Genomic DNA, 14,357 nt, shown 5'->3' with positions numbered 1-14,357 from the left:
AAAAGAATAGTGTTTATTCATTTCTACATTCATATCCCTAACCCCAGCAAATATGGAGGGACCGCTGTAAATTTTCACACAACACAAATTTAACTTAGGGAATCCATGGCCACAAATGTATTCCATGATTACCAGCAGATTGGTTGAACCATTGTTTGCTTGAAGGGTCGTGTTTTCACTCCACTGGACTGCCAAAAAGACTCCTTGCATGATTGATCTACCATCAGTACAGATGAAACAATCTCCAAACTTACAAACCAAAGCAAAACAACACAGAAAGAAAAGGAGAAAGATAAGCAGTCTTTGGGACCTGGCTGGTGGAATGGCCCTGCATTTTACCATGCAAATCCCAGAATGCAACAGGAGCCAGTCAGAGCAATAAAAATGGAACAACAATGCTTTAAGAGTGTAGTGTGATAATCTCCCATGCCTCCCTCTGCTACTGCTGGTTGCAATAGCTACTGCTGCTGGCTTTAAAAGGAGGGTAGATAAATTTATGAAGGAAAAATCCTTGCCTTTGTACTAGATAGATGCTCTCTATCTGTGCTGGGGTGAAACTTTATTGTTCATTGGTATCCAGCTGTATGCATTAGCAAAGACAACTGGGTTGAAGGCATTTTAGCAGCTGTTGTGTGGTAATATGCAAAAGCTAACATTAGACCAAGAGCCAGTGTGGCATAGTGTTTGGGTTTTGAGCTATGACCCTGGAGGCCAGGGTTCAATTCCCACTGAGACATGAAACCCACTGGATGACCTTGGGCAAGCCACATTCTCTTAGCCACAGAGGATGGCAATGGCAACCCCCCTCTGAAGGAACCTGCCAAGAAAAACACCATGGTGGGTTTATAGAATCATAGAATCCTAGAGTTGGAAGAGACCTTAAGGGTCATCCGCTATTACCCCATTTTGCCATGCAGGAACACACAACCAAAGCACACCTGACAGATGCCATCCAATTTCTGTTTGCAAACCTTCAAAGAAGGAGACTCTAGCACACTCCGGGGGTTGCCTCAGGGTTGCCATAAGTTGGAAACTACTTGAAGGCACACAGCAAAAACAAAAATGCTAAACTATCTTAACTGAGATGGAGTTCGATCATGTTGACACCTCAGTCAGTACATTCAACTCTATCAATACAGTCTTCCTGTTCCCATAATTATGACTTTTATTCAGATCTCAGCTTAAAAGTTCTAATTAGTCTCAAAGGTGATGTACTGAATCGTACCAACAAACAATAATCTCTAGTGACCCAAAGGAAAGAGAATTATTTTCTATAATATGTTGAACTATGTGTGGAATAAATCACAAAGTATTGTTGGGCTGCTTTTTCTTGGAAATGTCTGTTTTATGCATGCCTGTTCTCTTAAGAACTCACTGAATATGAAAACCATTTCACACTGAGACAGAAAAGTATGTGTTTATGTCCCTTGCATTTGCTACTCTGTCCACCTTAAGGTTTTTCTCTCTTTCTCCCCCCGTCCAAAAAATTGCTTCTCAGGTTCCTTTTTCATTTTGTAAACGTTTGAAATTTTTCTTATGGCTGCAAATGTGATTGCAGCTATAAATTCCCCACTCCATTTTTAAAATCCCTTTGACGTGTGACAAGGAGTTGGAAATATATAAATATTGAGTTTTATGTACTTTTTCCGTGTTATCCACATCTGCAGTTCCATTATAATTCATCATCTGTAACATAAACAAAGGAAAATTGATCAGAAACATTAGAAACATTAAGTCCAAGAAGCATTCCTTTGGACATGAAGTTAGACTGTCTGGCTCAAAGGCCAAGAGCACAGCCCTGTTGCAGCATTAATGCTGACTTTGGGGCTGAACAGACCACCTGTCTTTGCCGGATTGGGGCCGCAGCAACTACATACCACAGCCCCAATCTGGCCTTTCTGTGGTGCAAAAAGGGGTCTAAAAAAACAGCTCCTTTTGTATCACGGAAAGGGTGCCACAGCTGCCGGTGTCATGACTTTACGGTACTCCTTTGGCTCTGTATCATCTGGATGTTGTGCCAGAGGAGTGCTGTGATGCCACCTGCCATGTGGTGGGGTGCACAGCATCACACCAGCATAGGAGCAAAGTTGGGGCATGCATCTCACACACACAAGCATGAACACCTGCTGTGCTTGTGACATCATTTAAGGCTTTTGAGGAAGGAAGTATCCAGTTCTCTTATATAATAACCATCTACATTTATGCACCTCGCCTGTCAACTCCAGGAACAGGTGAGATGCATATATATAGATGGTTATTATATAAGAACTGATACTTTCTCCCCCATAACCATTTACTAGCTGGGGGATGACATTGCCTTTGTTCTTCCAAATGCAGCAGGATACATCTGTCATCTCCCAGCATTAGATGGCTAATAAGAGAGGAACTAGGCATATGTTTAGCAGAGGTTTCTGGTCACTTTTAGGCCAGTGGTTTAGTTCGATAGCAAATATATGGCTGTGTTGTTGAAATGGCTTCACTGGCTATGAGTCTATTTCCAAACAGAATTCAAAAAGTTGATTATGACCTATAAACCCCTATACCACTTGGGAAAGTCTATCCCAATACAGTCTATTGGAAACATCATATATCTCTACATGAGCCTGCTCAAGTTTTGAGATATTCAGGGGAGGGCATTTTCTTACTCTTGTCATCCTCACAGATACATTTAGTGAGGACACAGGAAATAAATTTCTCAATGGCAGCTCTCAGACTATGGAACTCTCTCCCACCAGAGGTTTAATTGGCCCCGCTCTGTTCTTATTCTAGCAGCAGGTGAAGACCTTTTTATTTCAATAGGCCTTCAAATTTGCATTGGTTTTGCAGAAGGATGGTTTCATGGATTGCACTGGATTTTGACCTCTATGTTTAAATACATTTTGGGATGTTTTAAAATAAGTTTTTTAAAAATTATTTTAGTAGTATTTTCTATTTTATTTTTAATGTCTGTATTATGCATTGTTTTAGTTGCATTTTTATGTATACAGTAAGCCACCTTGAGTGCCATTTTGAGAGAAAGGTGGCATAAAAATTAGATAAACGAACCTGCTTTGCTTTCTTACCATCAGAAAGTAAATTAACCTCCTTCAACCAAGTATATAAATCTTTGCTTATTGCAATTCTCACATGCAAGAACAAATAATTTAATCAGTTCCCAAGACTTTGTGAAAATATGGGTGTTTCTGTGTAATTTTAACAGCTATATGCACTTTGCAGCAATATCCATCTGCAGTTTAGCTGTGGAAAAAAATTTGCACAGAAAAAGTTTGATTTTTGCACAGTAAATAAAATATTACTTCTTGTAAAGGAAAACACATTAAATGTCTCAAAATGCAAAGAATCCCATGACAGTTGCCTGTTGTACATGGACAGGTAAATGAGTAACATAATATGTAGCCAGGTACTCATTTAATTCTGTCCTTGGTGTAAGTTTGAAGACTTGAACTCTCATCATGACACATTAATTATTCATTTCTATTCAAGATGCCTATGGCAAACTTTTGCTATTTAATCTGCCAAAGAACTGCAGGAGCATTGTGAAAGGACGTCCTGCTATTATCTGTGACATGATGTAAAAACTGTGGTAGGTAAAGTTTAAACAACGTCATAAAATACTTGAAACCAAAACCCACATGCTCTTTTTTTTAAATTATTAAGCCTCCCTCCTTGACTATGCCAAACTGCAGAATTCTATAGAATTTACTTTGATTTCTACTGTGAATCATTGAAGCAATCCCAACAGATTAATTTAAGGCAATAAAATATTGGGAAGGGCTCTTAGCTTAATGGTAGAGTGCAGGCTTTGCTTTCATAAGGCTACAAGTTCAGACTATAACATTGTGAATCCTCAGCATCCACATATGCTTGATCACATTTCTGTGTACCTACCACATGCATGGGACTGTTCCCATGGAACTTATCACAACAGTAATACCACACCACTCCAGACCATGAATAACAGATGTGCTGGTACATGTGGTAAGTGAATTTAAATGTAATCAGGCCTGTATTGAAAGTTTCCACAGGCAACAACACATAGCTAGATCATGCTTTAGTGAGACATCTACTCTGGATTTTGAAGCATCACTACAGATACAATAAACACAACTGGACTCAGAGTCTGGAAATATTACTTTTATTGGACTATTACCCCCAAAATTCTAAGGTATGATTGGGCCACATTAGGGGTTTTTTAACAAGTGGTCTACAGACCACTTAGCAAGTTCATGGATGGGTTTCACCTGAGGTCTATGAACTGGGGGCAAAAAAAAAAAAAATCTATTTTTGTTTCCCTTAATTTCTTTCCTTTGGCTTTGAAAATTGTTTTTATTTTAATCAGGAGAAGGAAAACAAAAATAAAATACATTTTTACATTTTTCCAACTCTATGATTCTGTTATTTTGGTTGATATAATCACACTGGTGTAGGCATAAACAGCAAAGAGATAGTAACCTAGATAGTGACACTGATGGCAGATCAGTAGCTGAGGTAAAAAGGCCACAGGTACTGTATAGACATAATAGAAGTGTAGAGAAGGCATCAAAAGTTGTCTCTGTTAGGAAACAAATCTGCTCTGATGGCTCCTGAGCTCTGCCAACATACGTAGCTGATCTACTGTCACCACTAACGCAAAGGCTTTATGGTGACAAAAGAAACCATTACACTATCATTACATAGACTTTTTACCAAATGAGCTAATCTGCTTGTCTCTGCAAGGGACTTATTGCCATCAACTCTCAAGATTGTTATGACCATGTAAAGATAAGGGTTTGTTGGAACTTTTTGAAGCTCCATCCCTTCATTTACCCTAATCTGAGCATGCATATAAAAATCTCTCAATTTAGGATATGCTTTGTGCATCTGATGAAGTGGGCTGCAGACCACAAGGGCCTATGCCAAAAAAACAAAAAACAAAAAACCCTTAAAGTGTTTAAAACTATTTTAACCTGCTGTAATCCATTTTCTTTTAACGTAAACTGTTTAGGACATGTTTGGCCTTTTAAAATCATTTTATTGTTTACATGGTTTCAAGTTGGTAAAGCTGATTTTACCCTGAGATGTTTTTAGAGAGAAGCAAGATATATTTTTAATAAAACATGAAAAAATGTTGATTTCAGTTTTTAATGGAAACTACTCAGCTTTTCAACTGAGTGTACAGTAGCCAAGTTCAGAGAAATCAAGTAATGTACACATATATGAGTGGAACATACACATATAGAACAGTTCTGAGAATAAGAATAAACACCACACACAATAGTGAACCCAGTTTTAAGAATAAGAGTATACAGTCTTTTGATTTAGACAGTTTTTTGGCTATTAACTGGTTGCAATTGGATTGTCTTTTATTATGGGGAATGATATTTATTCATTTATTAAATTCATTTCATTTGTATGCCACCTTTCTCTCATATAGAGACCTAAGGTGGCTCACAGATAAAAAATATATTTTTTAAAAAAATAATAACTAAAATCATTTTACTAAAACAATATAAAAATGCACAGAACATACATGTAAAACCCTCCCTGATGATGATTATATACTAAAAGCCTGCTTAAAGAAATATGTCTTTATCTACCTGCAAAAGGCAAGCAGGAAATCTGGGAGGGGGCCAGCCTAGCCTTTCATGGAAGGGCATTCCAGCAGATGGGAGCAGCCACCAAGAAAGCTCTCTTCCATGTCCTCACCAAGCAAGCCTGTGATGGTAGTGGGACTGAGAGAAAGCATTCCCTGAAAATCATAGAGTTCTGGCAGATTTGCATGGTCATTTGATCCACATTGTATTATTAATGGAATAGTTTAATGGAATAGTTTAATAATTTTTTACTAATGTGACTCAGTTTTAGCTGTATTTTCTTTTAGTCTGTATTGTGAGACACCTTGAGTTATAGGTGTGTAATAAATAAGCAAGCAAGCAAGCAGGAGACAGGAAACTACATACTTTGTCAGATTCTTTGGAAGTACCTTATGCAGGTGTGCAAATGTCATATAGACAATTTATATTCTTGTGTATAAAAATGTTGTGTATGTAGACACCTGGAGAGATATATCTCATGGTCATGACCAAGAAAGCCTAGCCACAAAAAGAAAGGAAGGATAGATTATTCATTCTCGCTCAGTGTATTTTTCTCAATTGCTCCTATTCATGTGGGTGAAATCTTCAAAGTAAATGGTATATGCATTAGTCATTTAATTGGGGAGTGCAATAGAACAAGATCAAATACCTGGCTCATTAACTCAGTATCTCAAGCATACAAACATATCCATGATCTGTGATAGTGCATACAGTTATTCACATTAGTCTGTTGAAAATAAAAAAGATTTAAAACTTGCATAACTGTGGACAAGATTTCAGCAATAGTTTGGAAATCGTGGTCTCCATCTGAGATCTGAATTCTTCGTAGAATGTTTATAACCTGAATCAAATGACTGTCTCAAGAAGCTGGGAAGCCAAAGGTAGATTAGAAATGCTATTACCTGGAATGAATTACAAAATCAGTTTTCCAAATTCTTAGACCAAGCAAAACATGAGAACAAGCTGATTTTCCATCTGCTACTGAATATTTATCAGTACTCCTGGCTCACTGCAGTTCAACCCTGGCAATACATTCAGACTAGCTAAAAGGTCAAAAGTGCGCTTAACCTGAAAGGGCTTCTGCTTTCAGTTAAACTTTCTATTCAGTGTTGTGCTAGATAAGCTTGCAAATGTTTGACCAAGACTCCCAAACACATTCACTAAGCTGCTATAATAGCAATAGCAAGTACATTTCTATACCATTTATCAGTGCACGTAAGCACTCTCTAAAAGTTTATAATATGTGAGCTAATTGCCCCCAACAAGCTGGGTACCCATTTTAGCAACCCTGGAAGGATGCCAGGCTGAGTGGACCCTGGAACCCTGCCTGGGATTGAATTCACAACCTTGCGTCTGTGAGTGGCTACAGTACCAGCACTTAAACACTGAACCACAAGGTCTCCCTATAAGCATCCCAAACATAACCATTTTCTGTCCTGTGGAGTGGAGGAGCTGGAGCAAGCCTCAGCTCTGTTCCTATAGCTAAATACATAACCATTCGTATCCTGAGAGCCCCTTGATGTCTTCAAGAATGATGTGTCCAGACATAATAACATAGCTAGATACTGCCCCCCTACACACACACACCACTCTCCACCAGCCAATAAGGTTGCATCTGCACTGCAGAAATAATTTAGTTTGACACCATTTTAACTGTCATTTCTCAATGCTATGGAATTCTGGGAATTGTAGTTTTTGAGAGATTTAGACTTCAGACAACAAACTACAATTCCCAAAATTTCATAGCACTGAGCCATGGCAGTTAAAATGGTGTTAACTTGGATCATTTCTGCAGTGCAGACGCAGCCATCATGAATGTGTGTTGGAGAATTCAGTATCTGAAAAGTTGGATTTGGGTGAAAGGATTTGGTTATTGCATGAACAGTAGAGAATTGCAACCTTAGTTACGAAGTATAAGTTGAACATAATACTCTCATAACTCATTACCAGGATGCCAGCAATACATTGAATCAAGTGCTTGTTGGTTTAGAAAGCAATATTAGGTGCAAGAGGTGTAATAAAACACACTTAAAAATTGCAGAGTAGCAAACTGCACTTTTTTGCAGTTCAAGATGTCATCATAGCCACAATTCTGTTTTTTTTAAAAAAAAAAAAAATCAGTGAATATTGACTGTATGTTTCTGGGCAAGCTTTATTTAATCAGGCTTTTAATATATAATCTTTGTTAAGGGGGCTTTTATATGATATATCTGTTTTATTTTAATTTTTAAAAAACTTTTGTATGTTTAATACAATTTTATATTATTTTAGCAAGGTATTTTAATTGTTTTTAATTTCTTATATACACTTTTTAACTGATTTTATGTGTTAGTTGCCTTGGGTCCCTTTCTCACAGCATATAAATGAAACATACTATAAATAAATGAAAATAAATGTATTGTAACCGTCATAGGTTTATTGCATGGCACTCTGAGGAATAGGAACGGAACGGAAGGGAATGGAAGGGGGGGGGGCATATGTCATCGCATGGGAGAATGCCGCCAAAGCCGCCAGGAGTCCCCAATCCATCCCCCAACCATTCCACAACAGCCAGTTTTGAAGAACGATTCTGAACAGTTCTTCAAAATCAGCTGCTGTGGGATGGATGGGGATTAGATTGAGGACTCCTGGCAGCATCAGCAGTGTTCTCCCATATGATAATACATGTTTTCCCCCCGTTCCCTTCCTGTTCCATTCTGGTCCCGTTCTTCTGAGTGCCGTGTGATAAACCTATCAGCGGTCATTTTTAAAATAAATACATACATACATACATACATACATACACTCTGAGCTATAGCCATGATAGGAAGCAAGGGAACTCGGGATCCTATACCCAACTCTGAAACAATCCAGAATCATTCTTTAAATATTTAGCTTCTTTAGCCTTTTATTCTGTGGAGATGCTGAGGGATTGCTCAATGAATTTGTCTGCCTTTTCTAACCAATAACAGCACAAATATCATGACATCAGGATAAGGCTTGCCAAGGTTCCAGAGAGGAAGTTGTAGATTTGGCAGAGGGGTCAAAGTTGAAAAGAGAACTGTCCACGGATGAAGCCAGCTTTCTCAGAACCCTCTCCTCATCATAGTCCCATCTTGCTACCACCTCTTCTTCATGCCACTATTTTTAGACCTCCTATAGGGCACTCATGGTTATTCTCCCTCTGTCAGAGCTAACATCTACTCAAACAGGCAAGGCCCCTTGCCTTCCAGGATTCCGGGTCTCAGTCTGGGGTTGTCTTTTCCTGAAAAAATATAATTGATTCAATTTACATGAATCTTGTAGAATGAAGAGAAGCTACCCTCACAGCACCTGGAAGAAATAAATCACTAAGAATAGAGGACATACCAACAGAACTGTTTCAGGCTATGGAGCTGGAATCCATTCACATTCTAACAAAAATCTACCAACAAATACACAAGACAAAAAAATGGCCAATAGACTTGAAATATTCAATCTGAATTCCAATCCCTAAGAAATGAGACATCAGGAGTTATAGTAACATTTGACTGTTGCATTAATCTTTCAAATGAGCAAATGCTCAAGATTTTACACACAAAAAAACCCCAAAACTTTTACAATACATGGAGTGAGAAATGCCAAGCATTCAAGCTGGATATAGAAAAGGAAGAAACATTAGATATCCTATTGCACAGTTGACCCTCCATAGCCAGGGATTTTGCACTGCTTGAGAATATCTTCCCCCCCCCAAAAAAATTCCAAAAAGTAAACCTTGATTTTGCCATTTTATATAGGATCACCATTTTATAATGCCATTATATATAATGGAACTTGAGCATTGATGGATTTTTGGTATCCACATCAAACCCCAGTGTATACCAAGGCCCCACTGTAAATATATATTGGTTAATGGAGTGCACCAAGTGAATGTCAATTTTGTTCCATCTTTTATCCCAGACTTTAAAAGAACTGTTGAAAGTTCTGGATCTGATAACCAAAACAAGCTCCCTGGAAGGGATTCACTGCCCCATGATGTAGAAGCCACCAACTGATTCTGGTCCACAATTATTTTAAATTAAGCATATGAGCAATGCAATACCTTGCTGCATGTCACCCTAGATATTTCCATATTTATCAGCTGCTAATATTGGCTAGTGAAGTCCCGGGTCCTTCTTTGCTTTGTTGGTGTTGTTTTGTGATCCAAAGATCAATGCAGATGTTCATCGATGCCAGTTCTGAGAATCTTGACTTTCTAATACAGCTGATGCAGCAGTTGCCAAAAGCCTAGGAAGCAAAGGCAGAAGCAGGAGTCTATAGCATAGGTACTGTTAGCCTAACCATTGTATCTTTACCAGCATACTTAACAGTGGTACTTAAGGAGCAATAGCTACTTCTCCTCCAGAAGTATGAGAGCAGATGGAGGCATTCAGTCACAGTTCTCCCAACCCGACTCATTGGCAGCAGGGGTGTACCCAGAAAACATCCAGCTCCCCTTGCACATCTGGAAAAGCATCAACCTCACCTCAAACAAGGGAGAATGCTGCTTCTCCTTCCAAAGATTTCAAGGAAAGAGTGAAGATGCAGTGCTATACCCCATGGCCAGTGCTACACCCCTAGTGAGAGCTGTAGACGGGAGTCTTCCTTATCCAAGGCAAAGGAATTGCACTAGGACTGTCCTGAGTCACAATAGTCTAAGGCATTTAAAGGATTCTGGCCATAGAACCCCAGTACTTACCAGTAACTCTACAATGTAGACACTACATGTTATGGGCTCAAAGTCAGATCCAGTGTATAGCTGAAATGTGTTGGTTAAATGCTAGCTTGAGATAATGTCCCCAAGAAAAGGCTTTGAAAATATCCCTATTAGCATGATCAAGATTAAAAGTGTGTGAGGGTGGGATCAGACATGGTAATAAAATAGGATGCTTGAGTGTGTTGGCTGAAATTTATTAGCTCAGGAGCTCTAACTCAGCTGCATTCCTGTACAAAATTCTTGGGAAGCAGCCAGATAGTATTAACACAGCAAAAATATGTGTATATATACAGGTTCATGACCACTGCCTATGATATGTATCTTTCTTTTTTTCTTTTTTTTGCAAATGTCTTGGAGGAAAAGGTCATTGGAGGGCAGCAATAAGAAAATGCCCTTTTAAATTAATTGTGTGCCTTCCTTCCAAAGTAATGATGTGTTGGGCAAAATGGAATACTTAACATGTGGAAACTAATGTGAGCAGTGCCAGCACAGTCAGTTAGCAACAGAGTGGGATTTTACGCCTTTGGAAAATTCCCACCCAAAAACTATATTAAAAAACAAATGAATTGATATCTTTTTTTCAAAAAATCCATCCAATATTACTGCAATTGTAAAAACTGTTCTGGTCAAATCATCTGTGAAGATAAAAATAAGAATTCCTCATATGTACCTATCTCCCTCAAAGAGAGCTTACATAGAGAAAGTACCAGTGGATTGCACCCAACTGGGGTGAGTGGAGTCCCAATGCCCATTGTCACCTGTTGTGTGTGGGGGCTGCTGCTGGTGGCAGTGGCAGTGCTGTGGTGCTCCCTCTTTAGGAGGGGGCTGCTGTCATGATTAACCTGGGAGGGATATGCTCACCCCTTCTCACCCCATGGCAACAGGAACGCCTGATCATGTGTCACCCCTCTTCTGAAGTATGACCCAATGAAGGCTGCACCCCCGCACCCCCAGATGACACCACTGACTGAGGTTGATTCATCTAGGAGGCACAGTCAGTAGATGACTAGCCAGCTATGTAAGCCTAGCCAGATATGCTCACTTGAAAAATCAAAGCCATGAAATAAAAGAGGGGTAGCAGTAAGGCAGACTTGTATGCCATCTAGTCCTGTATGAAGACAGTGGTATCACTAGGCAGTGAGAGGGTTCAGACAACACCAGGTGACACCTTAAGAGGGAGTGACACCACTGCTCCTCTAACATCTGCTTTTTGGCAGAAATGGGATGTGGCATTCATCTGTGTCCCTTTAAGATACTAAAGAGATGATGTGAGTGGGGTGAGGCTCAGTGGGAGGAGAATGGAGAGCCCCCAGTTTTAAAAAATAATTTAAATTTTGAATTCTTTTCAAATTTTCTTTAAAAACATCACCTTTTACCAAATTTTCACTTCAGTCACATGAAATTTTACATGTAAATACACTGGAACTATGTACATGGAAATGCTGTGGATATGATATTTAATTTAAAGGTTTAATTTTAACTTTGCTAGTTGCTTTATGTCACAACTATTACCATCACAGTCAGTGTTATGCAGGAATTACAATTAATGAGTAACATCAGTACCAAACACAGCTAAAGATTCTATGTGGCGTGGGATGGGAGGAGGTCAGTGGGGGGGAGTGACATCATGAGTTAAAGACCTGGTGACACCAACCCTAGTGACGCCACTGGATGAAGGAAAACAAAGAATAACAGATGGTGTTCTAGCCTCTTCATAGTGGCCCACAGGCCACAGTGGCAGAATGAACCATTCCCCCTACTTGGGCCACCAGCCATTAATAGCTTGATCACCTCCAGCACCTGTGGAGAGTTAACAGTGGGAAGGGTTCCTTGCCCCAATATCCCTTCATCTTCTAATATTTCCATGTTGTGTCTCAAGGAGGTATCTGCTCATGTTTATCTGAATGGAAGCATAAACCTCAACACAATCAGAGGTGAAATTCAGCGTGCAGAAATGGTGGGTTTGAAAAGGATTAAGCATCCCTCCCCTCTCACTTCTAGTGTATCATTTAATATAGTCCCATGTCTTTGGCAGTATATGACCTGACTAGGGATAGGATCAGTATAGCGTAATGGTCTGAGTGTGGCACTAGGACTCTTACGAGAATATCAAATGGGGCGAGGGGGGAGCTGGGAGTAAAAGGCACACTCCTGGCATAATTGTGTGATTGTGCTGAAGATTTTCAATGTTATGCTCATCCAGTACTTATCCCATGAAGATCCAGGAATGCTTCTGCAACTAAATAATTCCCAGGACTTCCCTGTGAATGGTTTTTGCTGGAGCATTTCTGGATCTTCATGGGATAAGTCCTGGATGAGCACAACATTGTCTGAAAATCTTCAGCATGATCACACGATTATGCCAGGAGTATGCCTTTTACTCCTGGCTTTTCCCCTCTTCTAATAATCTCAATAGAGAAGAGGGTTTGAATCCCTGCCCAACCATGGAGACTCCGGTGACCTTGGAAAATCACACTCTTTCAGCCTCTGCAGAAGGCCACGGCAAACTCCCTCAAATTCCCACAAATCAAGAGATGACTTGAAAGCACATAACAACACACCAACGGATGGAAAATAATGTTTGTGGCTTTAATATCCTAACTGAAATTACTCCTTTCACACCTTCCAAGACTTGTTGAAAGGAAAGCACACCTTGTCTCCAAACTGCACGTTTCTAAGGGCTGTCATACAGACCGACTCCATCTTTTTCAGCTCTTCAGATATCTGAACATGTTGCCAACTCTTTGCTCCACCAGTTCTCCTCCAGTCTTAACTGTATTTGGGTCTTTCAATTGTTCCTCATAGGGCTTGTTTTCTAGATCCCACCACCACCAGTTTCTAAATGTCTTCAAGTGACACCAAAATTCCACAATCAAAGGCAAGGGATGGAAAAATTAATGTAAGCTGAAGTCAACTATGGGGCTAAAATGAGTGACGTTTCTCAAAGTAAAATGCTCTTGAGCAGCTTGGCTCTTCAAATAAATACCCTTTCTTATTTGAACAAAGGATAATCCCCCAAGCCACTTTGATGGGGGTTTTAAGGGGCAAGCACCATGTTTCCTCAAAATTCCTGCAGGTTGCATGGCGGGGACATCCCCATCACTGAGGAAACGGAGGCCTTGGTGAAATGGTTAAACAAACACATAGTTATTGTTGAGCTTTGGAAAAGGATATTAGATTACATACCAGGAAAGCAAGCCATGTCTGTCTTCGACCTTCAAGAACTTTTTGAGAGACTGTTTTCCTATAGTACAGGGCTTAGTTTTGATTACAAAGCACCCAGAAGTTTGGTTTATTTATCCAAGCATTATTCTAATATCAACTCAGTGGGCCCAGTTGTGCCTTCAATTACACAAGCAGCTCAATGGGAAATTCACTGCTACAGCTGAGAATGTGGATTTTATTCTTCTTTATCACCAAGCAAGTTATTTATATGGTGAGATGTTTTAGGCTGCTTTCAAAGGGAAAATGCTTGACATTTTCAATAATGGAACTGCTTGTTTTATAGCACTCGATTAACAGCTAAAAGCATGTTGTGTATTAGTAAAATCAGCCATGACAGGAGAAGAAAGATAGTTGTGAGCAATTGGAGGAAAACAGCAGGATTTCAAAGGCAATAAGTAAATGTTGAAGATTAAGAATTCTAGGCAGTAACAAACAATGGCATATCAATATTGGAATAAATGAGCAGGAACAGAAAGATGAAAATGCAGAAAAACTAGAGGTTACCAGAAAAGGTTTGCCTTGCTTACCTCCTTCTGTTTCCACCTTGATTAAATTTTATTCTGGACAGAAATTTGTACACATTTTTGTGTATACTTTCAAAATATGTTTACTTTTGTGCCTTTTTTTTGTATGCATGATGTACCTATTGACTAAAGTGTGCGCGCACTGTAGATCTGTGTATTTTAGATTTGCACCTGTTTTACACAGGCACAGGTTATTGTATACATTCTTTTTCCATTGTGGAGGACACAGCAAGCTTAGAAATATATGAGTTTCCAGCTGAATTTCCAACCACAAATTGCATCGAGTGTCAGCCCCAGAATTTCTCACATTTTTGTCCCTTC

At 39.3% G+C, this 14,357-nt stretch overlaps 1 long non-coding RNA gene across 1 annotated transcript; it reads right to left on the bottom strand.

Moving 5' to 3' along the window:
* Nucleotides 1-1,638: 1,638 nt before the first annotated feature.
* LOC149319936 (uncharacterized) lies at nt 1,639-10,322 on the bottom strand. The gene is made up of 3 exons (XR_016279902.1): nt 10,270-10,322; nt 9,634-9,818; nt 1,639-1,686 (listed from the first exon to the last, which is right to left on the bottom strand). It is a non-coding gene; the product is annotated as an uncharacterized LOC149319936 (long non-coding RNA).
* Nucleotides 10,323-14,357: the final 4,035 nt, after the last annotated feature.

This window comes from Sceloporus occidentalis, unplaced genomic scaffold (genome assembly GCF_023333645.1).
Source record: "Sceloporus occidentalis isolate IW3139 unplaced genomic scaffold, rSceOcc1.0.p SCAF_2, whole genome shotgun sequence".
Taxonomy (NCBI): Eukaryota; Metazoa; Chordata; class Lepidosauria; order Squamata; family Phrynosomatidae; genus Sceloporus; species Sceloporus occidentalis.
Note: the sequence above shows the minus strand (reverse complement) of the source record. Positions and strands in the feature narration are given on the sequence as shown.